Source organism: Leptodactylus fuscus, chromosome 4 (genome assembly GCF_031893055.1).
Source record: "Leptodactylus fuscus isolate aLepFus1 chromosome 4, aLepFus1.hap2, whole genome shotgun sequence".
In the NCBI taxonomy this organism is placed as follows: Eukaryota; Metazoa; Chordata; class Amphibia; order Anura; family Leptodactylidae; genus Leptodactylus; species Leptodactylus fuscus.
In genome coordinates this window covers 108,196,752-108,222,544 of record NC_134268.1, presented here as the reverse complement: position 1 = coordinate 108,222,544, position 25,793 = coordinate 108,196,752, and the positions used below count along the sequence as shown (strand labels likewise).

The 25,793-nt window shown below is 43.7% G+C and overlaps 1 protein-coding gene across 1 annotated transcript in view; it reads left to right on the top strand.

The window, feature by feature from the left end:
* Positions 1-901: 901 nt before the first annotated feature.
* Positions 902-25,793, top strand: part of LOC142200507 (cadherin-6-like) — a 276,070-nt gene continuing 251,178 nt past the window's right edge. Inside the window, exon 1 of the mRNA XM_075270925.1 lies at positions 902-1,170. The gene's annotated coding sequence lies outside the window, so the exon portion shown is untranslated. The remainder of the gene's footprint in view (positions 1,171-25,793) is intronic.

The window sequence follows — 25,793 nt, the reverse complement described above, 5'->3', positions numbered from 1 at the left end:
TACTGCACTATTTTGTCTGTGATTTTTGACAAAATCCATGACAGAGGCACCTAATGCAACCTGCAACGCAAATGTGACTCAGCTTTAGACTAGAATCCGATTTATGTTACTTTATAATATGATAATAACAGTGATCCTACTCGTAATAGTATTAATGTAATAATAAAGGGAAAATAATCAGAAAAGTAATGATGGAAATATCAATAATAAAAATAGTGATAATAGCAATAATAATATTGATGATGCTGATAATAGTAACACTAGTGATAGTAATATTGACAATGGTATTAATGAGGTAATAATTATAGTAATATTAATAATGTTGACAATAATAGTAATATTAGTGCTAGTAATATTGATAATAGTAGTGAGGTAATAATTCAAGTAATAATAGTAATAATAATAGTGATGTGACAATAATAGCAACAGTAGTGCTAGTAATAATAATAATAATAATAATAATAATAATAATAATAATAATAATAGTGATGTGACAATAGTACTATCACTAGTGCACTAACATCTATCTATCTATCTATCTATCTATCTATCTATCTATCTATCTATCTATCTATCTATCTATCTATCTATCTACTCTATCTATCTATCTATCTATCTATCTATCTATCTATCTATCTATCTATCTATCTATCTATCTATCTATCTATCTATCTATCTATCTATCTATCCCTCCATCTCTCCCTCAGTACGGGCGCTGTGGTGGGGGTCTCCCGGAGGTGTGGTGCTGGTGCCCTGACCTCCGCCCCCTCCCCTCCTGGCAGTATGTCCGTCTTGGATGACTTCAAACCGGGAAAGTGTTTGTGTGCTCGGGCTCTAACAAAAGCTGCTCGTCCGTCCGTCCCCTCCCCCTGAATTCACTTGCACATCAGTGTGTTCGCGGCTCCTCTCAGCGCTTAACCCTTTAGTCGGCAGAGCTGCAGCTCTCCTAACAGCAGAGGCAGCAGAGTCTCAGAGCTCAGGGAGGGCGCTCAGGCTCTGCCTCTCCCCCCATTATTAGGCAGCCCCATGGTTTCTTCTCCTTGAGTTACAAGTGATGCTGTGGTGAAGCTGAGCAGGTCCATCCAGTATACAGGAGGAGGAGTGACAGCAGCAGTATTGCAGAAGAAGCGCTGACCAGCGGCCACTCACTGAGGACACTCACCCTGACCGGTAAGGACATGCACATTTCTCGCTCCTCTCTTGTGCCCTGTCCTCTTATTGCTGTGACTAGGGCTACTTCTATGTATGTCGCCGTGCAGAAAGTTCCTGACTGCTTGGCAGGTTATTGAAGGTCACCTCACTCCTGAGCAATGCCCTGTGTGTACTGTAGCGCAGCTCTGGCGGTGGTACCGGGGCCGGACTGGCAGCCAGCTTCAGGTGATGAGACCTAAAGAGCAATGTCCTGGAAATGAAGCATGAACCTCGCCTCAGGCGCTCTCCTCTTGTGTACAGTCACACTCAATTGCCTTAGACATATGTACTGGATAGTGTTGTAGCTGCTAACTATGGCAGGCTGAGGTGTCATGTCATGGGACTGAGCTCTACTAATCAGAATGGATGGCCTAGGGAGCTCCCTGCTAAAGGGGGTCTCCGCACAGTCCTGCTGCTGCCACAGCTCACTTACCTGGGTGTCAGGTACCTACCTCACAGGGGGCTTCATAGCAATAAACTATTTCTACCTTACACCTATATGTTAGTCTTAGAGGTCCTGGTAAGCACCTATGGATGGAGGTGAAGTGACATGAGTACAAGTAGTGGAACTTTCTATCCATAGCTCTCTGTGTATGTATAGGTTGTATAGATCTCATCTTGTAATATTATACCTACTGCAATGTATACATATCATTGTATCCTCCGGGATATTACGTCTGTAATAGATAGATAGATAGATAGATAGATAGATAGATAGATAGATAGATAGATAGATAGATGACTTTCTATATATATGACATAGACATGAATGAACTGTGCTCTTACATGTATTTGGCATCTAAGTTTACTATGACCATATATATGTATGCGTGTGTGTGAATATATATATATATATATATATATATATATATATATATATATGTTAATTAGGGCCTGAAGACTGTCTTCACTTCTCCTAAGTTTGCATTGAGTCAGTCTGAACAGTGTCAATGGTGGCAAAGTTGCTTTCCAATCTCCAGCTCAACATCTTCATCTTCCTATGGGAGAGGCGACATTTGTGAGATCTCTGCAATTACTGGATTTTTAGTTTGAGGCATCCTTTGCTGTGGAAATTCCTCTCTCTACTTGTATGACCTCCTTGGGAAGAATAATAGTGTTTTGCTATTGGAAGCATTCACATAATAGAGTGACAGGCTGAAAGAAAGAGCAATTAGACTTGGATTTGGCATGAAGCATCAGCTAGCGTCTCCTAGAAGGTACAATACAATAAAGGAGCAGGTATCACGGCTGCACTGGCTGTACCTGTGAACATTACAGGCTGCCTTTTACCGGCCACATTAAAGTCTTAACTAGACAAATAGACTTTCCCTGCCGCCTGGATCCTCGCAGCGCCGGGCTTTGTGCACTAATACTAGATAATGACATTAATTTGATTTGCACACCTCACTGCACACACTTCTACGGTGAGGGGAAGAGAAATCATATCTGTGCCAGTTGGGTTACTCTCACAATGCGCCGCTTTCTTTATTTATTCATGTGAAAAGTGGGACAAAATGACAAGAGAGACAAAATAAAGAGTCAAAGCAGGGCCCTGATTGACTTCAATAGATTGTAGAAACATAAAAAGCTCCCATGCTTGTGTGCCTGGCCTCCCTGAATAATGCTTTACATGTATCGCACACAACAATAACTATTGATTCACGTGAAATGCAATCCATACTTTGTAGGGCAATACCATTACAACAGCTCTGGGACTGGCTGCTTTCTGTTTTCTGCTGCCTTCAATTGTCCTTTAAGAAATGGGCACGCTTCCATGTCTCCAGGGAATGCCCTGTCCCTTTGGGTTCTCCAGGAAAACCAATTTGGAGCCATCAGCTCAGTCAAATACATACATGCCTAGGAACAAATTGACATATGCAGTATTTTCTCTCATCACATTTTGTCAGCAGACAAGAGGCAGAGGGAGGAAGCTGCCTACAGATATTTGGGACTGTGCATACCTTCTATTGTGCCAGTGCAAAAAAAGAAAATATGATTAAGAGGACTAGGTGGAAATAAGGAAAAAAACGAGTAATTAAGAACTTAGAGGAAGTAGATTTCTCACTGAAAGTGACTGGAGTTCCTCCCACATGGCTCCTATGGGACCGAACTAATGTTCCAGTCTGATTTCTCTTTGAAGCAAATGCCTATTCCCTTGGGAAATGTGATTCTCCTCTCACTGCTCCGAGTCTGTTCCCATCAAAGGAGACCCTTTCATTTATTTGACTGCCTTGGATGTGGGTTACTTCTAATTATGCCAGGACATCTATTCACAGAATGTGTTTACTAGGCACTTGCACAGTATTCTCAACTTATGTGAATTTTTTATTAGTCAGACATTGGAAAGTGTATTGTGTGAGCTGAGACGCTGCGGCATCTATGTGTACATTCACACTGCTGTCTGCATACAGTACCCACAGCATATACAAGACCATTAGTCACTTGTGCTATTAAGAGAGCATCACAGGCCAAAGTGGGACGCTTTCTCTTTTTTTAGCTTTCTTTCTCTCTCTCTCTCTCTCTCTTTTTTTTTTTTCGCAGTTCAGAAGGAGCCTTATCAGAACATGGGCTGCTATACTGGCAGGCGGCCAAATTAGTAAAATAGAGAGCTTTCAGAAATTAAACAGCCTGAGCTTGAAATGCTATTAGTTTGCCATTTACACTTTCCTATTTCCTTGCACTATTCAGGGCAGAACATGTGGCCATATTAGAATTAGGCAGAAAGTTCTGCATGCTGAATCAATATTCTTGCTGATTAAATGCAGGATTTGCCTCGCTATTGAACGGCAACTGTAGCATCTGAAATGTGTTCCAGCGCAGATAAAATTCAGACTGGGGGGGGGGGGGGGGAGTTGCTTCATTTACTTCTTGCTTAGTCATGACACTGTATCCTACCAGGTTTACAATAGCTGGAGAAATGGGAATAGGTAAATGTGGGGACGTGTCACATTATTACACGTGAGCAAGGATCATACTAATGATGCTGATGTCAGGAAAGGTAGAAAAGAGCTGACATACAGTACATGCTGCCTTGTTACATATTGTCCAGCGTCTCACAGTCTCCGCTCAGGCCAGCCATTTATCTATTAAAGATAATGGCTTCTTTTATTTGCAGACCTGCATCAGTCTATGCTCTCTGGGTAATGTATTTATTGCTCTTGTGGCACTGGGGGCAACGCCAGATGCAGTACTTTCTCTTGCCCTGTTACCTGATCTCTTTGCTGGCCAAGTATAAGTAGCTTTGATCTATTTACCTTTCAGAAATATATAATCTTGCCATGTGATCCAGCTGCCGGTGAAGGAGTCTTGTACTGACATTGGAATGACTTGTCAATGCTACAGCAAACAGCTTCTTTATGAAGGGTCATGCCACGACTAATTCTGTTCTGCATAAGGTACAAGATAAGGGCCGGTGGCTACTGTGACAAGATCAGAGCGTGCACTTACATCTGCCCAAGCATGCTAATGCTGTTATCTGGGTGTAATGTTTGCAGCTGGTTGGCAGCAAGTGGGCAGGATGCTTGCTTCTCCAGTCGCCTTTTATTTAGTGCCATAGATGCTTTTTCTAAGAAGAGGGTGACATTATTCTCTTTGATATTTAGTAAGAAATGCTCAGATGTTTCAAGGTGACACTAAAGGTGAGTGTGAAATAGACCCCGGCGCTGGGAAAGGTTTGCATTAAATTCACTCTTCCTCCACAATGGCTGCAGAGACGGATTAATCATGATGATTGTGGCATATCAGTTCCTGGGCGCTGGTGAAAATACAGATCTATAGAGGGAGGGGATTTCAGCCTCATCTGGAGGCGAGCTGATGGAAAGTAGTCATTTGAGGTGACTCTCTCTTCCCACTATTCTAGATTCTTGTATCTGTGCCCGGCTGAGAGCAATGTTCATTACTTTATAACCAATCTGATGTAAAGTGGTCAGCCTAACATAAAGGAGCTCATTTATATTCTGCTGGTAATATAGGTCAATCTTAAGGAAAGCTAGGAATGTTTCACAATAGAATGCCATGTCTTCAGTGGGGACAGCAATGATGTGATTTTATATGCCATGTGTTGCTGTTGTATTCTGTTCTTTTCAGTACGCAGAAACCAGCAGGTGGGGACTGAAAGAGACATTTCCTCTTGTTTTGAGAAGTTTCTAGGATCAGTGTTTTAAGACCAGAAATCTGTGATCTGCTTCTGTTATAGAGAATGCTCATTGGTTCTAAAACAAGAGCTCTTAAGGACCGCAGGCCTATTGTTATGCTCCATCACACATTGGTCAGTATTAGTATAAACTAGGGTCGGTATATTGTGTTGCTTCACATGTAAATTAAGGGTGTATCCCCATCTTAAAAACTTAGGCTAAGGCCCCACATTGCAGAACACCGCTGTAAAAGACTGCGAAAAAAAACGCAGTGGAAACACATTGCATTTTTTTCTTTAACATTTTTTCCTGCGTTTTTCTTTGCAGTTTTTCTTCTCCTAGAAAATCTATAGGGAAAACGTGAGTGGTTCTGCAGGTAAAATTGATATGTTGCTTGCGTATTTTCCTGCAATGTGTGGACAGAATTCACTAGAATCCCATCCACTTTGCTGGAACTGTAAAACGCTGCATTTTTTTTCCATGTGGGGCCCTGGTCTTAATAGGGGAAGAAAACTGCAAAGTAAATGCTGGAATAAACGCAATGAAGAACGCTTTTGAAAAAATCCCAACGCGTTTCTACAGCTTTTTTAGTTGCATTGTGCAACATGGAGCCTTAGACTTACAGGAACTGCCACAGGGAGCTCCTTTCGATGATCTATTTGGGGCTGACCCGCTGCTGTCTTGTTTTGTCAAATCTCATAGTATCACTTTTTCTCCCATCGTCACAATTTTCAATCTCTCTAATTTGAGGTGATCTACTGATACATATGCAGACATGATGGAAGGTAAAGGGCTTGTGTAGAATTGGACAGCATCATCTGCTGGTTCTCCCAGAAATAGTATCACTCTTTGCCATGGCTTTGTTTTATATTGCAGTTTGGCCTAAGTGAATGGGGTTGGGATGAATTACCAGGCACAACCCACAGAGTGGCCTTGGTTCTGAAAATAAAAGGGGTCATTCACACTTTCGCCGCTGGGTCCCAGTCCTATTCCCCAGAGAAACTGCGGAAAACCATTCTTTCTTTTTGACCGGGCACAAAGACCTGTATGTCCGACTTTGTTTCAGGCCAAAAAAACGGTTTTCCCGCGGAGAGGCTGTATACGAACATCAGCGGTTTGCTTTTAAAACCCATTCAAATGAATGAGTTTTCAAACTGACCGCCGGGTAACCGTCCCCTATGCAGTTTCCCTGGGGAATAGGACGGAGGCCCAGTGGGCAGACACGTGCACAAATGTGAATGTAATGCACATGTAATGAATTTAGGTAACAGAAAACCAAGTGACAAGCACTGTAGATACATTCTCATAATTGTAATGTACCATAAATATAAGGGAACTATCTGACTAGATGAACAGAAACTTAAAATGTTCATGATCCTAACAATATATTCATCTTTCTTTCACAAGGAAGCAACATGAGTCTTGTCTTAGATAGTATCCAAGTACACAATGCTAATGTCATGTATTATTTGATTCTTGCTGTTCCCCTGGTGTTTTTCTTTTGTAATTCTATCCACCCATTGGAAAGATATGGCCCTGGAAGATTATATATAAACTAGCCCTGATTCTCCATGTGGGTGGGAACCTTTTGTATTTTGCTTCAAAACTAAAAAGGTTCCGCCCACATGGAGAATCAGATCTAGTTAACACATAACCTTCCAGGGGCCTTATCTTTTGAACAGATGAACAGATTTTAGGAAGAAAATCAGCAATTTATTCAGGTGCACAACACAAATGAAATGATGCATGCCCTTTAGCATTTAGTACTTGGCGATAGATTCTCTTTAAGCTGTAAGCAGTAACAGAATTCCAAGACGCCGTGCAAGCAACTTTATTTCACCACTTCTTCATACTAATGTTACCTACCCTTTTAAAATTGTATTTTATTGTGTCACTTGTATGAATACATACATTTATTTTTAATAGATTCACTGGCAGACATAGAACACCCACACTAAACCATCACCACCTTTCCCACCACCCTGTGGAGATCACAGTCCTTTTAGATTCTGTATTACATCCACGTGCTACGAGCTACATGGTAACTGAAAGTCTACATACAATATTAAACGCCATCTGATTTTTGACACTCATCAAGCTGTAGGTGTCAGCGTTACCTATTATAAAAGATGTGCTATGTGTAATAATAGAAAAATGGAGTGAAAGTGTATACAGTTGCTTGCAGCGAGTATATTGGTGTAGGAACTGATATTTAAAGTTGATGCATTTGGTAAAATACTAAGTCTAATTTCTATCAATTGCTCATAAATATGAAAAGTAATTATTTTTTTTTTATGTTAAAACAGCATATATAAGTATATACTCTATGACAGGATTGGCATACAAAATCATTAACATATTACATTTACTTTGGCATATCTATAAATTACTCCTAATATTGGAAGGGCGGCTGGCGATCAGCTGATCTCTACAGGGTCGGCTTCTGAAACTCCAAGTGATCAACACTTAGGCCTCGCTCACATCTGCATTGATAATCCATTCAGTGGAGTCCACATGGGGACCCCCCCAGAACTGACTACCAAACGCATTGGCAAGCGGTGTGCAGTGAAAGCACATGAACCCCATAGACTATAATGGTGTCCGTGTGCTTTCCACATGGTCTCCGCATGAATCACACGGATAGGAAAGTAGATCATGAACTTCTTTTCTGTCCGCATGTTCCGTGCGGAGACCATGCGGAAAAAAACACACAGACCCCATTATAGTTTATGGGGTCCGTGTGCTTTCTCTGCACATTGCTTGCCAATGCATTTGGAAGCCCGTTCGGGGGGTCCCCATGCAGACTCTCCCGAATGGATTGCCAACACAGATGTGAACGAGGCCTTAAACTATGTAAGCTGCAGCCAACTAAAGATTACAGCTGTGTACACAATAGTTGCTCTCAACAGCTTATAGATGGATGGAAAATCTCTCATCTTCTCCTTTTACCCTCCAGTGGTATGTATGTCGATCAGGTAAAGAGGAACAGTTCAGGCTGTGTCACTGCCCTAGGCAAGCCAAGCTAGGACTTTCTTTACAGAAGATTCACTGGAAAAATGTGTCCTTTACACATTTTCAGTGCCCCAGTAAGATTTAGGCTAAGGCCCACATTGTGGAAAAGCTGTTTTTTTTTTGTTGTTGTTTTTTTTTTTTTGCAGGTTTTGCTGCCAAGAGTGGATTGAGCAGAAGGGAGGAGTATAAGTGTTCCCCAGATATTTCCTGTTCCTTTGGTAGCCACTACCAGGTTTAGCTAAAAAAAAAACCTCTAGAACAAAAAAAAGCAGTGTTTCTGCAATGTGGGGCCTCAGCCTTAATAAGTTTTCTTGTTACTTTGAAGGGTTTGTGCAGGATATGAAAAGATGATCTCTACTGTATTACTGCAGTTTAAGTTCGAATACCACACACGTGATACATATAAGATGTTTTCTTGAAAACATTAGACACTCTTTTTTACTAAAACTGTTCAACTCCTTTAGACTGAGACCCCACATTGTGGAAAAGCAGCTTTTTCATTGCAGATTTTGCTGTATTTTTGAGCAACGTAGTTATCGCGTGCATAAGGCCTCGGTCTCCCTATTCTGATACAGCCGTCTCATTAATATGATAGCTCACTGTCATTTATCATTTATTCATTGCAATCTTTGCTTTTTCAATGATTAGGGGTCCAATGGGTGGGCATACTGAGTGATTGTCAGCTTTCAATCACTAGTAGGACTAGGACCTCCCACTGGACTCCTGGTCACAGAGATTTCTACCAGTAAATGACAAGACATACTAAATCTTTTCCCTACAAAAGTATACATCAATTTGCTCAGCTCCTCCTGCTCTATACAATGATCCCAGTAGGTTGGATAGGGTTCTCATAGTGGTAGGTTTCTTTTAAGTATTGTTTTATCCACGTTAAATTAAGAGCGAGAATATTTTGTGACTAAATTTACAACCTGTGGTGTTTGCAGGACTTCATCAAAGTTTAGGGCAGTACAAGTTATACAGTGCCATGTTTGTCAATATTATTCCTTTTTCTTCTATTCCCTTATGTATTAGCTGTTGAACATTTGTAGTCAGGATTAGTATTTATCGTTATTTATGGCTTGAGAAAGATCAAAAATGTTTCAAAATTCATGATAGTGAACAGACCAAGGAGATATGCAAAGTATTCCATAACTTGTATAGGTGAATGTTACAAAACTGTGTCAACATACAGTAGAAATGTATGAGATGTGTTTACATTAAGTGTGTAGCTGTGTGCAAAGCAGCTCTCTTGTGATCAGAAATCCTGCTAATATTTACATACAGTGAGACCACCTAAGGTAATGTTTATACAAAGCTGCTAGCAAGGAATTAATATTATGGACACTATGTTATGTTTAAACAGAGATAAGTTTAAAGCTTTTCATCCAGCTTGTACAGCGTACTCATTCTTTTTTTTATTGCTGGCGGGCTTTATCCTAGCTCTGATTTAATTCTAATATTACAGTTTGCTAAATAAGAAAAATACAGCACAAAATAGCTAATAACAAAGGCAGGTAGTGCTACTCCTTGACACCGGCTACATATGCAGTTCTTGGTCAAGATGTAAAATGCAGAAATCCTGCCGTTAGGTCAAGGCTGATAAACTGTATACTGCGGAAAAAAACAACTAGCAGTCACTTATAGACATGTACTGAAAAAAATAAATAAATATATATATATATATATATATATATATATATATATATATATATACACACACACAAAGTGACTAGGTTCAGCCAATATTCCCGGCAATATTTTACTTCATTTGTTTTATTTCAGATCAGTTAAAGCTGCCATACATGTGTAAACCTTTCTTTATGGGCAGCTATATCATAAGGTCCCAGTTTGAACACCATTCCAGAGCTTGCTTCCAGCTCTGCCTTCTGTAAGGTATAAGAAGAGTAGTGTAGTAGTAGAGAGTGTATACAATAATTATTACACTGCTCGCTTCTGCTAGGTATGTGTGTGTGCTGTGTGTACATCTGCCTTCACACTGTGTTCTCAGCCTCCTTCTTGTAAGAGCTAACAGGGAAACACCTATGAGAAGCAGGAGGCAGGAGAGACAGGCTATCATACTGGGCTCTTACTGTTCTTACCTGTTTATGGTTTGTCAAGTTGGGAGACAAGTTGTACATAATAATCTATGTCTTGCTGTCCTTCCATAGGACACAGAGCAGATCAAGTGCAGCGTGAAAATCCTCCCTTTTTGTCTCTGGGAAGACAGAGGTATAATAATAGTGGAGAAGAATAATAAAATCTAGTCTGCAGTAGAGGAAGCATACCAAAGGGAAATTAGTAGCCAAGATGGCAACCTGTATAAGGTACAACAACTTCAAGTGGAAACCCAATTTATCCACAGGAGCTTCTACATTATTCTTTAATAATAGACTATGCTGCACTGTAGCCAATAAAGTTTAGTTGCTTCTATATTTATTTACTGGAGCTATTGCTCTACATTGGAATATACCCTCAAACAGGCTACAAAGTAAGAGACAGAATATTATCTGAAATGTCAGTAATAACCAAGGGTTCTCTCTGCTTCTTTGTTTACTCCCTAGTGTTTTACACCTGACTTGACAGGTGCTAAGCAAACTTCCAAGCTGGTGAAACCTGCACGCATTAATGGTCGCATGATGGATAAAATTAGCAAGAAAAATACACTTACATGTTAGGACACACAGTATGGAGAGAAAGCTCTGAATCACTGCAGTGCATCTGTACATACGGCCACCTCCTCATACTCAGCTTGATGCCTTTAAGCTTGAGTTTTATTTTGTCTGGGTTTTAATCTCAGCCAATCAAGCCTAAACATAAGCATTAATCCTCTCATATTTCCAGGCTTCAACAATAAAGTGTCCTGACAACCTTGAGATAAAACATTTTATCTGAGATTTCATGTCTGCCTGAACATGACCACTCTCCATTTTGTTAGAGAGAAGTGTTTATAAGAAGCCGTTGTTTTATGACACCAAGTTAATATTGAAAATAGCCTACCTGGAATTGTATTCCTTGCATGTATCGTAACACCATTGTCCTTTCCAGGTATAACTATATTTGTATTCTTCACTCACAGTATTGTAAATGAAAGACAATTATTATATTCATCCTTGTACATTACTGAGTTTTAATTTTCTAAAGTGAGTGAATAAAAAAACTGTGATTCTGTTACAGATTGATGGTAGTTGTACGAAAAAACAAAATTGTAACCTAACATATCAAAAGGCTGTTCAACTAAATGTGGGTTCTGGAAGGCATTCTACCACACTTGGGCCACCCATGTCTAACATGGTTGGGCTTTCATTTGAATAGCTACCATGTAATACTACAATGCCAATGTAGAGGAAATGTCTGGCTGGCTGCCGCTTTCTCAAACACACAGAGCAGCTTGCTGAGGATGCCAGGAAAAGGACCTCATGTGATCAGGTGATCATCCCAGGAACTGCATTCTGAAAGTACTAGATAGCCTTATTGATGGCACAGGTACTTTCTTTCTTATAACTGTATTTTTCAGTTTTCTAATACTCTATTAAAGACAAAGTAAACCTATTTGCTCTAAACATGAAAACTCTAGATGGTTGGTCTGGATTATCTAGAGCAAAATGGTATTGGAATTCTGTATTTAATTTTTGTAGAAACATTCAAATAACATTTAAATCTATTTTATTTTTTTATTTCATCTCCCTGTCTCAGTCTTGGCTTCAGTACTTAGTATAATGCCAAAACCAAGAGTCAGTTTTCAAATTTAACTTAGTGAACATGGAGGCAGGTTGCTATAGAGAACACGGAACGTCAACACTTCTGCCTGCCATTAGCACAGTTTCCTTTCTTCCAGATCAATCCTTTACTTAATCATAGCATTCACTGCCAGCTTATCAAATGAGAGATCGCCTCTACATGAGAGTTGTGAGCAGTCACTGCTTGTATAATACAGGGAACACTATTGAATAATTTATGTTTGCATTGCATAGTCAACCTGCTCAGGTACATACCGTAGTCTCTAATACAGTATGTAGAACAGTGTTAGCTCTGTTTGTATTATTGGTCTTGTGATGCACCAGGGTGGTTTCACACTATTGTTGTTAATGTCCATTTCTGTCATCTGACATAGGATGACAGCAACGGACATTAACTATAGCACTGTAATGATACAACCGGAGCCCTCTTCTTCTGTGTCTGTTTCCTGTTGACAGTAATGTATAAAACATTACAGACACTTCTGCGATCATGTTTGTTTACTTGTAAGGAGAACACGTGTTAGTTACGCCCATATATAACTACATAAGTATGTTTTTTATCTACTTAATTGTATGTATTTAATTGGCATATGTTGATATTTATATGTAGTGTAGTTACATATCAATAGCTAATTCAATAGTTGATGGTTAATGGACTAAATATGGTTGGTTAGTGGGAAAAGGAGTGACTTATAGTGTACAGGTATAGGTAGTATAAACTAAAACGAGATAGCCTAAGATTCAGGCCTTATAAACATAATTGTGGCAGATTTATCATAGTAGCTGATGCTGGATAATAAATCGAATGCATCTTTAGACTGTCTCGTCTAAGTGTACACCACCTAAAACCTAAATGGCATTAGCAAATCTGCCCCAATGTGTTTACCGTTCTCCACTTCTCTTATACTGGATATGTGTAGTAGTGTGTTGTTAATATCTGAGGCTATTAATAAGTAGACTTCTCCAGTACAGTGAATGCACTGAAAAACCTCTTATTTCCTTTTATAAGCCCTTTAAAGGAGTAAGCATAACCTACTGTATATACAATAGAAATGCTCTATAGCTGGCGCTAAAACAGCCAAAACTCCACTGACCCTCGTCCACCATGTTGAAAACACAGATGTGACAGTTTTGTAAGAGAAATTGGAGCCTATTTTCAGCAAATAATATCAGCAGCCTATGAGCGATGAAAGAAGAAGTCAGCTTTTATTTCCACTGAATGAATGTGCAGCATTGCATAAAGATCGGAGTGATTTCCCCATTGGCAGTTGGGGCAGGCTGTTGGGCTTATTGTAGCTTGATGATATGTTTTATGGGTCTGTGTTCTCAAAGTAGAAAAATCTTTACACAGTACAGACTTTTTATTTCTATCCCGAACTGGCTGAGTCTTTTATGAGACGATTCTCCCATTTCCTCTTAGTTCTGTGTTGCTGTCTGGTTGAATTCCTTATCTTAAAGTTTTCAGCAGCTGCAGTATTTGCAAAACAGCTTGGAAATTTTGGCTACTACAAACATAAAGAAAAAATAAGAGTGGCAAAGCAAGCTCATAGCCATCTGATGTCTTGTCCCAGCAGATCTACCTTGTGAATTACTTGGAGGCACTGCCAATATTTGAGCGCTAAGCTTCAAGACGATTCTAAAGCTAGTTAAATTGACTTGACGTGCTGTTAACAATTAGATATTACAGATGGTATTTCAAGAAAGGAAAGTTTTTTTTCTTTTTTTTTTTTTTTTTTTTTACAAGTAAATGGAAACGTGATTGATTCATTCAGAAATGCTAAAAAAAGGACATGATAGTTGTTACATAGTTCTTCATTAGGTAGTTACTATAACCTCTAATTGATCACTTATCCTTTAGACCAGGGGTAGGGAACGTACGGCTCTCCAGCTGTTTGTAAAACTACAACTCCCAGCATGCATACTTGCTCTGCTGTTCTTGCAACTCCTATGGAAGTGAATGGAGCATGTTGGGAGTTGTAGTTTCACAGCAGCTGGAGAGCCGAAGGTTCCCTACCCCTGCTTTAGACTGTCAGGGTTCCCTCACCAATTGGTGTGAGCTGCAAATAGTGACCGATGAACTTGATGTCACACTTGATCCATGAGCCTCCTGGGTGTTGGGCGCTGGCAGCACAATATATAGGTCAAGTTTATAAGCCTTTAAAACCACTTTCAAGTATTTCAATCCAAAGAACTTGTTACTATATATTTGTTTTGAGACGTGATGGAAAGGATGTTAGGTTTTAAGGTGAAGATGAGCCATTCCCTTTTTTGATTTAGTTACATAGTAGATGAGGTTGGATGAAGACATCAATCCATCAAGTCCAACTTATAACCCTACAATCCCCTACAGTGTTGATCCAGGGGAAGGCGAAGAACCCCCATGAGGCTCATGCCAATTGCCCCATTTCAGGGGAAAAAATTCCTTCCCGACTCCAATCTGGCAGTCAGTATAAAACCCTGGATCAATGTGTCCTTAAAATCTAGAGTCCATAACCTGTATATACGGTATTTGATATACAATATCTGATTTTTTTCTTTTTCCAGGAACCTAATACCCAATCCAAACAACCGAGTGCACTCCTGATGTGTGGCTGAGTTTGTAGCAGAACGCACTCAGGTTACACTTGCAGTGACATCCAAGTGTGATTATAGAGTGGATCCACATCGGAAGGACACTCGGTCTAACATTTGTCAAAGGTCCAGTCTTACATTGAAGATCAACAGGATAGTAGTGAGTATACACTCAACGGCCACTTTATTAGGTACACCTGTCCAACTGCTCGTTAACACTTAATTTCTAATCAGCCAATCACATGGCGGCAACTCAGTGCATTTAGGCATGTAGACATGGTCAAGACAATCTCCTGCAGTTCAAACCGAGCATCAGTATGGGGAAGAAAGGTGATTTGAGTGCCTTTGAACGTGGCATGGTTGTTGGTGTCAGAAGGGCTGGTCTGAGTATTTCAGAAACTGCTGATCTACTGGGATTTTCACGCACAACCATCTCTAGGGTTTACAGAGAATGGTCCGAAAAAGAAAAAAACATCCAGTGAGCGGCAGTTCTGTGGGCGGAAATGCGTTGTTGATGCCAGAGGTCAGAGGAGAATGGCCAGACTGGTTCGAGCTGATAGAAAGGCAACAGTGACTCAAATAGCCACCCGTTACAACCAAGGTAGCCAGAAGAGCATCTCTGAACGCACAGTACGTCGAACTTTGAGGCAGATGGGCTACAGCAGCAGAAGACCACACCGGGTGCCATTCCTTTCAGCTAAGAACAGGAAACTGAGGCTACAATTTGCACAAGCTCATCGAAATTGGACAATTGGAGATTGGAAAAACGTTGCCTGGTCTGATGAGTCTCGATTTCTGCTGCGACATTCAGATGGTAGGGTCAGAATTTGGCGTCAACAACATGAAAGCATGGATCCATCCTGCCTTGTATCAACGGTTCAGGCTGGTGGTGGTGGTGTCATGGTGTGGGGAATATTTTCTTGGCACTCTTTGGGCCCCTTGGTACCAATTGAGCATCGTTGCAACGCCAAAGCCTACCTGAGTATTGTTGCTGACCATGTCCATCCCTTTATGACCACAATGTACCCAACATCTGATGGCTACTTTCAGCAGGATAATGCGCCATGTCAGAAAGCTGGAATCATCTCAGACTGGTTTCTTGAACATGACAATGAGTTCACTGTACTCCAATGGCCTCCACAGTCACCAGATCTCAATCCAATAGAGCATCTTTGGGATGTGGTGGAACGGGAGATTCGCATCATGGATGTGCAGCCGACAAATCTGCGGCAACTGTGTGATGCCATCATGTCAATATGGACCAAAATCTCTGAGGAATGCTTCCAGCACCTTGTTTAATCTATGCCACGAAGAATTGAGGCAGTTCTGAAGGCAAAAGGGGGTCCAACCCGTTACTAGCATAGTGTACCTAATAAAGTGGCCGGTGAGTGTATATAGTAGGCCCTGCAGATTTATCTGAAGCTCAAAGGCTTAAAGGCCTTTATACACTAAATCTCAGACATATATCTTGACATTTATAACTCTACCTTCTTATGACTCAATTTTATTTGCTAAAGGAGTCATTCATATTGTATTATTGATTGTATAGTACTACATACTCCATGGGGCAGATACTATTCTCCACTTGGTTGTTTTTGAGAAATTACTTTAGGTAGAAGTTGGTTTTGCACATAGATTTGTAGACAAATACAGCCGCCTTCCTTCATATAGATTATGCCCCAAAGCACCCCCAACAGTCTTTAAATCACTGGAAATGCATACGTAGTACTGTACTAAATCACAGACTGTCTTTATGCATGGTATAAAATGCCAGATCTGTATAGACTTTGACAAACTCCAGCACTTCTCCAGCAGTCCCCAGCAAATAGATTATATGAGCTGTAGACAAGACGGGAGCAAATAGACCCCAGACAGCACTCAAACCTCAGTACTCCCTGCTCAGCACTTCTTCTGCCATTCATTGTTTAAATAGTTTTTGCAAGGGACATAACCATATTTGAATTTGTAGATAAAGAGAACCTGTCAGGATGATTTGGGATACCACACCACCCACATGTCCTTATAGACTGGGGGAGGGGGGGGGGCTTATTGTCTTAATATATATAGTAAATCTTTAAAATTCAATAAAAGCTTTAATTATTGATACTTACAAAAAATAATTGACTACAAACATGATTATATTTGTGGGAAAATTACTGTAGGCTAAAGCACCATATTTCGGAAACGCCCCATTTTTGACAGCTGCAGAACTGCAGTAGAGAAAAGTCCTGCATTTTACAGTACCAACAAAGTAAGGGAGCCTGCACACGGAGTTACGCTCCACTCATTCTGAACATAAAACTTGTTCAGAATGAGCGCGTAAAAACCAGATCCCATTGATTTCTATGGGTGCTGGCATACGCGCGCTACCCATTAAATCAATGGGACGTTTTTTTCCCTATTGCTTTCAATGTGATACCCGTGTATAGGGAAAGCAATAGGGAAAAAACTCTCCCATTTATTTCAATGGGTAGCGCGCGTATGCCAGCACCCATAGAAATGAATGGGATCTGGTTTTTACGCGCTCATTCTGAACGAGTTTTACATTCAGAATGAGCGGAGTTTAACTCCGTGTGCAGGCTCCCTAAATGAGTTTTCATGAATCTTATCCACACAGTGTAGGAAAAAAGAGCTGCAGAAAAGCTGTGTTTTCAAAAAAGAAGTGTATTTTAGCTGCTGAATCATTTACCCTATATATTTAATAGGGGTAGAAAAAATGCAGAGAAAAACCCAGCAAACCACATGAAAAACTTTGTTTGCTGCGTTTTTTCGCAACGTTTTTAGCTGCATTTGACTACATGGGGCTTTAGCCTAAGGCCGGGTTCACAAGGGGTATTTTGGCTCCCATTGAAATCAATGGGAGCCAGTCAGTTCTTTTTTCCGTGAGCGGTTTGTCCGGCTCCTGGAAAAAAGAAGCAACATGCTGATTCTTCAGGCAGACTCAACCTCACGACATCCGCCTGAAGACACACCCTCCTCCCGACTAGGCATTCATTTGGGCCTAATCCGGAGCAGAACGCCGTGACTGGATGCCGATGCACTGCAGTAGCGGCTACCAGTTTTTGGTCCGGAATCTGAGGCGTCCTCCACCTCAGATTCTGGACCAAAAATCTCCGTCTGAACTCAGCCTTACAGTTTTTCTACATTGATCTGATTTTATAGGCTTAAGGTGGTTGATGCAGGAAAGTGAGTGAAAGCCTTGTGGTCATGGACCTGAATGGTTTCATACTCTTTTTATAGGATTCTACCAGATGTCCCCGAAAATTAGGCATCAGTGGGAAATTTTTCTCTCCCCACAATTTTTTCTCGCCATATTGTGTTGAGACAACTGCTTTAAGACATGTGCTTGATGTTTTATTTACTTGATACTCAAGCATAACTGGATTGTATTGCAGCCGATATAGATGAGAACAGAGCTGAGCTTAATGCAGCCTATGCTGTGAAATGTGTTTTAAGTCAATATGCACAGCAGCACTCATGAAAAGCTCTGAAAACATCCATCATTCTTAATTCAAAGATTTGTAAGAAAAACTATATATACATTGTCACCCCAGGCATTAATGACACATCAGAGCACAAGCTTTTAATTGCTGTGTTAGACATCTGCAACAATAGAAATGAAAGCTTGAGCATGCTCACAACTTCTGTATAGAGAGAAACCTTACCTGGCGGGAAATAGTACCAGGTTACATCATAGGCAAGCTTAGGAGCTCTGCAAGGCTTTCTTCACATTATTATCCTTCACAAAGCTCTAATTTATCTAGTAGCACATGAAAACACTTACATCATTTCAGTATGTATACAGTAGGAGCATCTGGTATATTATGCTGTACACTATATCTTATGGACAGGAGCATCTAGGGAAAAGCTTTAGAAATCAATGCTCAGTTCTTGTCTTATGAAGCTACAAATAGGTCCATCCAGGGAAGATTTCAAGGCATCCATTCCCAGGACAGTGTTTATTTCTTTCACTAAAGGTATCATATCTGTTCTCAAATTTTAGATACTTCCATATTAGTAGAGATGAGCGAACACTAAAATGTTCGAGGTTCGAAATTCGATTCGAACAGCCGCTCAATGTTCGTGTGTTCGAACGGGTTTCGAACCCCATTATAGTCTATGGGGAACAGATACTCGTTAAGGGGGAAACCCAAATCCGTGTCTGGAGGGTCACCAAGTCCACTATGACACCCCAGGAAATGATGCCAACACCTCTGGAATGACACTGGGACAGCAGGGGAAGCATGTCTGGGGGCATCTAACACACCAAAGACCCTCTATTACCCCAACATCACAGCCTAACAACTACACACTTTACACACTCAATACCACCTCTCTGACAGTAGGAAAACACCTTGAAACATGTGTATTTGGCACTTGCAGTGAGGAGAGCTTGTCACCAGCAGTGAATTTGGCCCTTGTAGTAAGTTGAGGTTGGCACCAACATTTGTTTTGAAAATCAGGGTGGATTGAGCCTCTAACCAGCAGAGTTTGGGCAAATTCATGGTGGAGGGAGCCTCTAAAAACCCCAGTTTGGACCAATTCATGGTGGAGGGAGCCTCTAAAAACCCCAGTTTGGACCAATTCATGGTGGAGGGAGCCTCTAAAAAACCCAGTTTGGACCAATTCATGGTGGAGGGAGCCTCTAACCAGCCCAGTTTGGGCAAATTCATGGTGGAGGGAGCCTCTAACCAGCCCAGTTTGGACCAATTAATGGTGGAGGGAGCCTCTAACCACCCCAGTTTGGACCAATTCATGGTGGAGGGAGCCTCTAACCAGCCCAGTTTGGGCAAATTCATGGTGGAGGGAGCCTCTAACCAGCCCAGTTTGGACCAATTAATGGTGGAGGGAGCCTCTAACCACCCCAGTTTGGACCAATTCATGGTGGAGGGAGCCTCTAAACAGCCAAGTTTGGACCAATTCATGGTGAAGGGAGCCTCTAAAAACCCGTTTGGACCAATTCATGGTGGAGGGAGCCTCTAACCAGCCCAGTTTGGGCAAATTCATGGTGGAGGGAGCCTCTAAACAGCCCAGTTTGGGCAAATTCATGGTGGAGGGAGCCTCTAACCAGCCCAGTTTGGACCAATTAATGGTGGAGGGAGCCTCTAACCACCCCAGTTTGGACCAATTCATGGTGGAGGGAGCCTCTAAACAGCCAAGTTTGGACCAATTCATGGTGAAGGGAGCCTCTAAAAACCCGTTTGGACCAATTCATGGTGGAGGGAGCCTCTAACCAGCCCAGTTTGGGCAAATTCATGGTGGAGGGAGCCTCTAAACAGCCCAGTTTGGGCAAATTCATGGTGGAGGGAGCCTCTAACCAGCCCAGTTTGGACCAATTAATGGTGGAGGGAGCCTCTAACCAGCCCAGTTTGGACCAATTCATGGTGGAGGGAGCCTCTAAACAGCCAAGTTTTGGGAAATTCATGGTGGAGGGAGCCTCTAACCAGCCCAGTTTGGACCAATTCATGGTGGAGGGAGCCTCTAAAAAACCCAGTTTGGACCAATTCATGGTGGAGGGAGCCTCTAAACAGCCCAGTTTGGGCAAATTCATGGTGGAGGGAGCCTCTAACCAGCCCAGTTTGGACCAATTAATGGTGGAGGGAGCCTCTAAACAGCCCAGTTTGGGCAAATTCATGGTGGAGGGAGCCTCTAAACAGCCCAGTTTGGGCAAATTCATGGTGGAGGGAGCCTCTAACCAGCCCAGTTTGGACCAATTAATGGTGGAGGGAGCCTCTAAACAGCCCAGTTTGGGCAAATTCATGGTGGAGGGAGCCTCTAACCAGCCCAGTTTGGGCAAATTCATGGTGGAGGGAGCCTCTAACCAGCCCAGTTTGGACCAATTAATGGTGGAGGGAGCCTCTAACCAGCCCAGTTTGGACCAATTCATGGTGGAGGGAGCCTCTAAACAGCCAAGTTTTGGGAAATTCATGGTGGAGGGAGCCTCTAACCAGCCCAGTTTGGACCAATTCATGGTGGAGGGAGCCTCTAAAAAACCCAGTTTGGACCAATTCATGGTGGAGGGAGCCTCTAAACAGCCCAGTTTGGGCAAATTCATGGTGGAGGGAGCCTCTAACCAGCCCAGTTTGGACCAATTAATGGTGGAGGGAGCCTCTAACCAGCCCAGTTTGGACCAATTCATGGTGGAGGGAGCCTCTAAACAGCCAAGTTTTGGGAAATTCATGGTGGAGGGAGCCTCTAACCAGCCCAGTTTGGACCAATTCATGGTGGAGGGAGCCTCTAAAAAACCCAGTTTGGACCAATTCATGGTGGAGGGAGCCTCTAAACAGCCCAGTTTGGGCAAATTCATGGTGGAGGGAGCCTCTAACCAGCCCAGTTTGGACCAATTAATGGTGGAGGGAGCCTCTAACCAGCCCAGTTTGGGCAAATTCATGGTGGAGGGAGCCTCTAACCAGCCCAGTTTGGACCAATTAATGGTGGAGGGAGCCTCTAACCAGCCCAGTTTGGACCAATTAATGGTGGAGGGAGCCTCTAACCACCCCAGTTTGGACCAATTCATGGTGGAGGGAGCCTCTAACCAGCCCAGTTTGGGCAAATTCATGGTGGAGGGAGCCTCTAAAAAACCCAGTTTGGACCAATTCATGGTGGAGGGAGCCTCTAATTAGCCCAGTTTGGACCAATTAATTGTGGAGGGAGCCTCTAACCAGCCCAGTTTGGACCAATTAATGGTGGAGGGAGCCTCTAACCAGCCCAGTTTGGACCAATTCATGGTGGAGGGAGCCTCTAAAAAACCCAGTTTGGACCAATTCATGGTGGAGGGAGCCTCTAATTAGCCCAGTTTGGACCAATTAATTGTGGAGGGAGCCTCTAACCAGCCCAGTTTGGACCAATTAATGGTGGAGGGAGCCTCTAACCAGCCCAGTTTGGACCAATTCATGGTGGAGGGAGCCTCTAAACAGCCCAGTTTGGGCAAATTCATGGTGGAAGGAGCCTCTAACCAGCAGAGTTGTGGGAAAGCAGGGTGGAGGGAGCCTCTAACCAGCAGAGTTGGTGGAAATCAGGGTGGAGGGAGCCTCTAACCAGCAGAGTTGGGGGAAATCATGTTGGAGGGAGCCTAGTATTAGCAGAATTGTGCAACGCTTATGGTGGATGAGTATGAGGATGCGGAGGAATTGGAGAGGTTGAGTACAGACATGGAGTTTCATGTTGGGGTGCTTTACACAGGTGGGCACAAAAATGACGGCTCTACCCAGTGGTGGTTCATTTTTATCAAAGTGAGCCGGTCGGCACTCTCAGCTGACAGACGGGTGCGCTTGTCAGTGATGATGCCACCGGCTGCACTGAACACCCTCTCAGATAGGACGCTGGCGGCAGGACAGGACAGCACCTCCAAGGCATATAGGGCAAGTTCAAGCCACAGGTCCAACTTCGACACCCAATACGTGTAGGGCGCAGAGGGGTCGGAGAGGACAGGGCTGTGGTCGGAAAGGTATTCCCGCAACATGCGCCTATACTTCTCACGCCTGGTGACACTAGGACCCTCCGTGGCGGCACTTTGGCGAGGGGGTGCCATCAAGGTGTCCCAGACCTTAGACAGTGTGCCCCTCGTTTGTGTGGACCGGTGAGAACTTGGTTGCCTACTGGAGGAACTGCCCTCCCTGCCGCCACTGTCACATGCTGGAAACATCTCCATCATATTCTGCACCAATTGCCTGTGGCAAGCATTGATGCGATTGGCCCTCCCCTCTACCGGAATAAAAGACGAGATGTTGTTTTTATACCGGGGGTCAAGGATAGCAAAGATCCAGTACTGGTTGTCCTCCATGATTTTGACAATACGCTTGTCGGTTGTAAAGCACCCCAACATGAACTCAGCCATGTCTGCCACAGTGTTAGTTGGCATGACTCCTCTGGCCCCACCGGAAAGTTCAATCTCCATTTCCTCCTCATCCTCCATGTCTACCCATCCGCGCTGCAACAATGGGACGATTCGAAGTTGCCCGGAAACCTCCTGTATCACCATCACATCATCGGACAACTCTTCTTCCTCCTCCTCCTCCTCCTCCTCCTCCTCCTCCTCCATTAAACTCAGTGAAGCGGACAGATGTGTGGACCTACTCTCCAGCTGTGACGGATCGGATGCTATCCCTAACTCCTCTGTGTGATCTGAGTTATCCCTGATGTCAATCAGGGATTCTCTCAGAACACACAAGAGCGGGATTGTAAGGCTCACCATCGCATCCTCAGAGCTCACCCTCCTTGTGGACTCCTCAAAGACCCGTAGGATGTCACAAAGGTCTCTCATCCATGGCCACTCATGGATGTGAAACTGAGGCAGCTGACTTTGTGGCTCCCTAGGGTTTTGTAGCTGGTATTCCATCAAAGGTCTCTGCTGCTCAACCACTCTATTCAACATCTGAAACGTTGAGTTCCAGCGTGTGGGGACGTCGCACAAAAGCCGGTGTTGTGGCACATGCAGGCGTTGCTGGAGAGATTTTAAGCTAGCAGCGGCTACTGTCGACTTGCGAAAGTGGGCGCACATGCGCCGCACTTTCACCAGTAGCTCTGGAACATTGGGGTAGCTCTTTAGGAAACGTTGCACCACTAGGTTGAAGACGTGGGCCAGGCATGGAACATGTTGGAGTCCGGCAAGCTCCAGAGCTGCTACCAGGTTCCGGCCGTTATCACAAACGACCATGCCTGGGCCCAGGTGCAGCGGCTCAAACCATATTGCCGTCTCATCGAGGAGGGCATCCCTCACCTCGGAGGCAGTGTGCTGTCTGTCCCCCAAGCTGATCAGCTTCAGCACAGCCTGCTGACGTCTACCAACGCCAGTGCTGCAACGTTTCCAACTCGTAGCTGGGGTCAATCTAACAGCGGAGGAGGAGGCGGTGGCGGAGGAGGAGGCGGTGGCGGAGGAGGAGGCGGTAGAGGAGGAGGAGGAGGGGGGTGTTCTTCTCGTGTCCCTGCCAGGAATGTTAGGCGGGGAGACGAGGTACACCGGGCCAGTTTGGGAAGCAGTCCCAGCCTCAACTACATTCACCCAGTGTGCCGTCAGTGAAATGTAGCGTCCCTGTCCGCATGCACTTGTCCACGCGTCGGTGGTCAAGTGGACCTTTGTGCAAAGCGCGGAACTAAGGGCCCGCCTGATGTTGAGTGACACGTGCTGGTGCAAGGCGGGGACGGCACACCGGGAGAAGTAGTGACGGCTAGGGACGGCATAGCGAGGTGCCGCAGTTGCCATCAGGTCCAGGAAGGCGGGAGTTTCAACAAGCCGGAACGCCAACATCTCCTGGGCCAGCAGTTTAGCGATGTTGGCGTTCAAGGCTTGCGCGTGTGGGTGGTTAGCAGTGTATTTCTGCCGCCGCTCCAATGTCTGAGAGATGGTGGGTTGTTGTAAAGAAACGCCTGATGGTGCCTTTGATGGTGCAGGAGAAGGAGATAAGACAGGACCAGGGGAGGATGAGGTAGAAGTCAACAAAGTGGCGGAGGCAGATGAAGTGGTGTCCTGGCTCGTCCTCTGGAGTGCATCGCCAGCACAGTCAGCAGTGGCAGTGGCAGAGGCAGAGGCAGAGGCAGTGGCAGTGGCGTGAACGGCAGGCGGCCTTTGTCCTGCCGTTGCTGCCTGCCACTGATTCCAGTGCTTGGATTCCAAATGACGGCGCATTGAAGTGGTGGACAGGTTGCTCTTCTCAGAGCCCCTAATCAATTTCGAGAGGCAAATTGTGCAGACAACACTATATCTGTCCTCGGCGCATTCCTTGAAAAAACTCCACACCTTCGAGAAACGTGCCCTCGAGGTGGGAGTTTTTCGGGGCTGGGTACGAACTGGAACATCTTGGGAGATTCCGGGTGTGGCCTGGCTTCGCCTAAGCTGCTGACCTCTGCCTCTGCCTCTAGCTACCCTTTTTGGTGCTGCACCTGCCTCAACATCCACACTACTTTCCCCGCTTGACATCCCCCCTGTCCAGGTCGGGTCAGTGTCCTCATCATCCACCACTTCCTCTTCCAACTCCTGTCTCATCTCCTCCTCCCGCACAATGCGCCAGTCAACTGGATGCCCTGACGGCAACTGCGTCACATCATCGTCGATGAGGGTGGGTTGCTGGTCATCCACCACCAAATCGAACGGAGATGGAGGAGACTCTAGTGTTTGAGCATCTGGACACAGATGCTCCTCTGTTAGGTTCGTGGAATCGTGACGTGGAGAGGCAGGTTGAGGGACAATGAAAGGAGCGGAGAACAGCTCTGGGGAGCAGGGACAGTTTGGGTTATTGTTCTGTAAAGCTTCGGAATTTTGGGAGGAAGGAAGACAAGACTGTTGGGTAATAGGAGGAGAGGAGGCAGAGTCTGACTGGCTGCTGGACAATGTGCTGTAAGCGTTCTCTGACAGCCATTGCAAGACCTGTTCCTGGTTCTCGGGCCTACTAAGGTTTGTACCCTGCAGTTTAGTTAATGTGGCAAGCAACCCTGGCACTGTGGAGTGGCGCAATGCTTGCTGCCCCACAGGAGTAGGCACGGGACGCCCTGTGGCTTCACTGCTACCTTGCTCCCCAGAACCATTCCCCCGACCTCGCCCACGGCCTCGTCCACGTCCCTTTCCGGGAGCCTTGCGCATTTTGAATTCCTAGTTAGAAATTGGCACTGTATACCGGTAGTAAAAATTGTGGGTGCACGTAACCCCAATATATTCTTTGAATTCCCAGTCAGACACTGGCACTATATGGCAGTAGCAAGAAATGAGGGTATTTGTATTCCCAATATATTCTTTGAATTCCCAGTCAGACAATGGCACTGTATACCAGTAGTAAAAATTGTGGGTGCACGTAACCCCAATATATTCTTTGAATTCCCAGTCAGACACTGGCACTATATGGCAGTAGCAAGAAATGAGGGTATTTGTATTCCCAATATACTCTTTGAATTCCCAGTCAGACAATGGCACTGTATACCAGTAGTAAAAATTGTGGGTGCACGTAACCCCAATATATTCTTTGAATTACCAGTCAGACACTGGCACTATATGGCAGTAGCAAGAAATGAGGGTATTTGTATTCCCAATATATTCTTTGAATTCCCAGTCAGACAATGGCACTGTATACCAGTAGTAAAAATTGTGGGTGCACGTAACCCCAATATATTCTTTGAATTCCCAGTCAGACACTGGCACTATATGGCAGTAGCAAGAAAT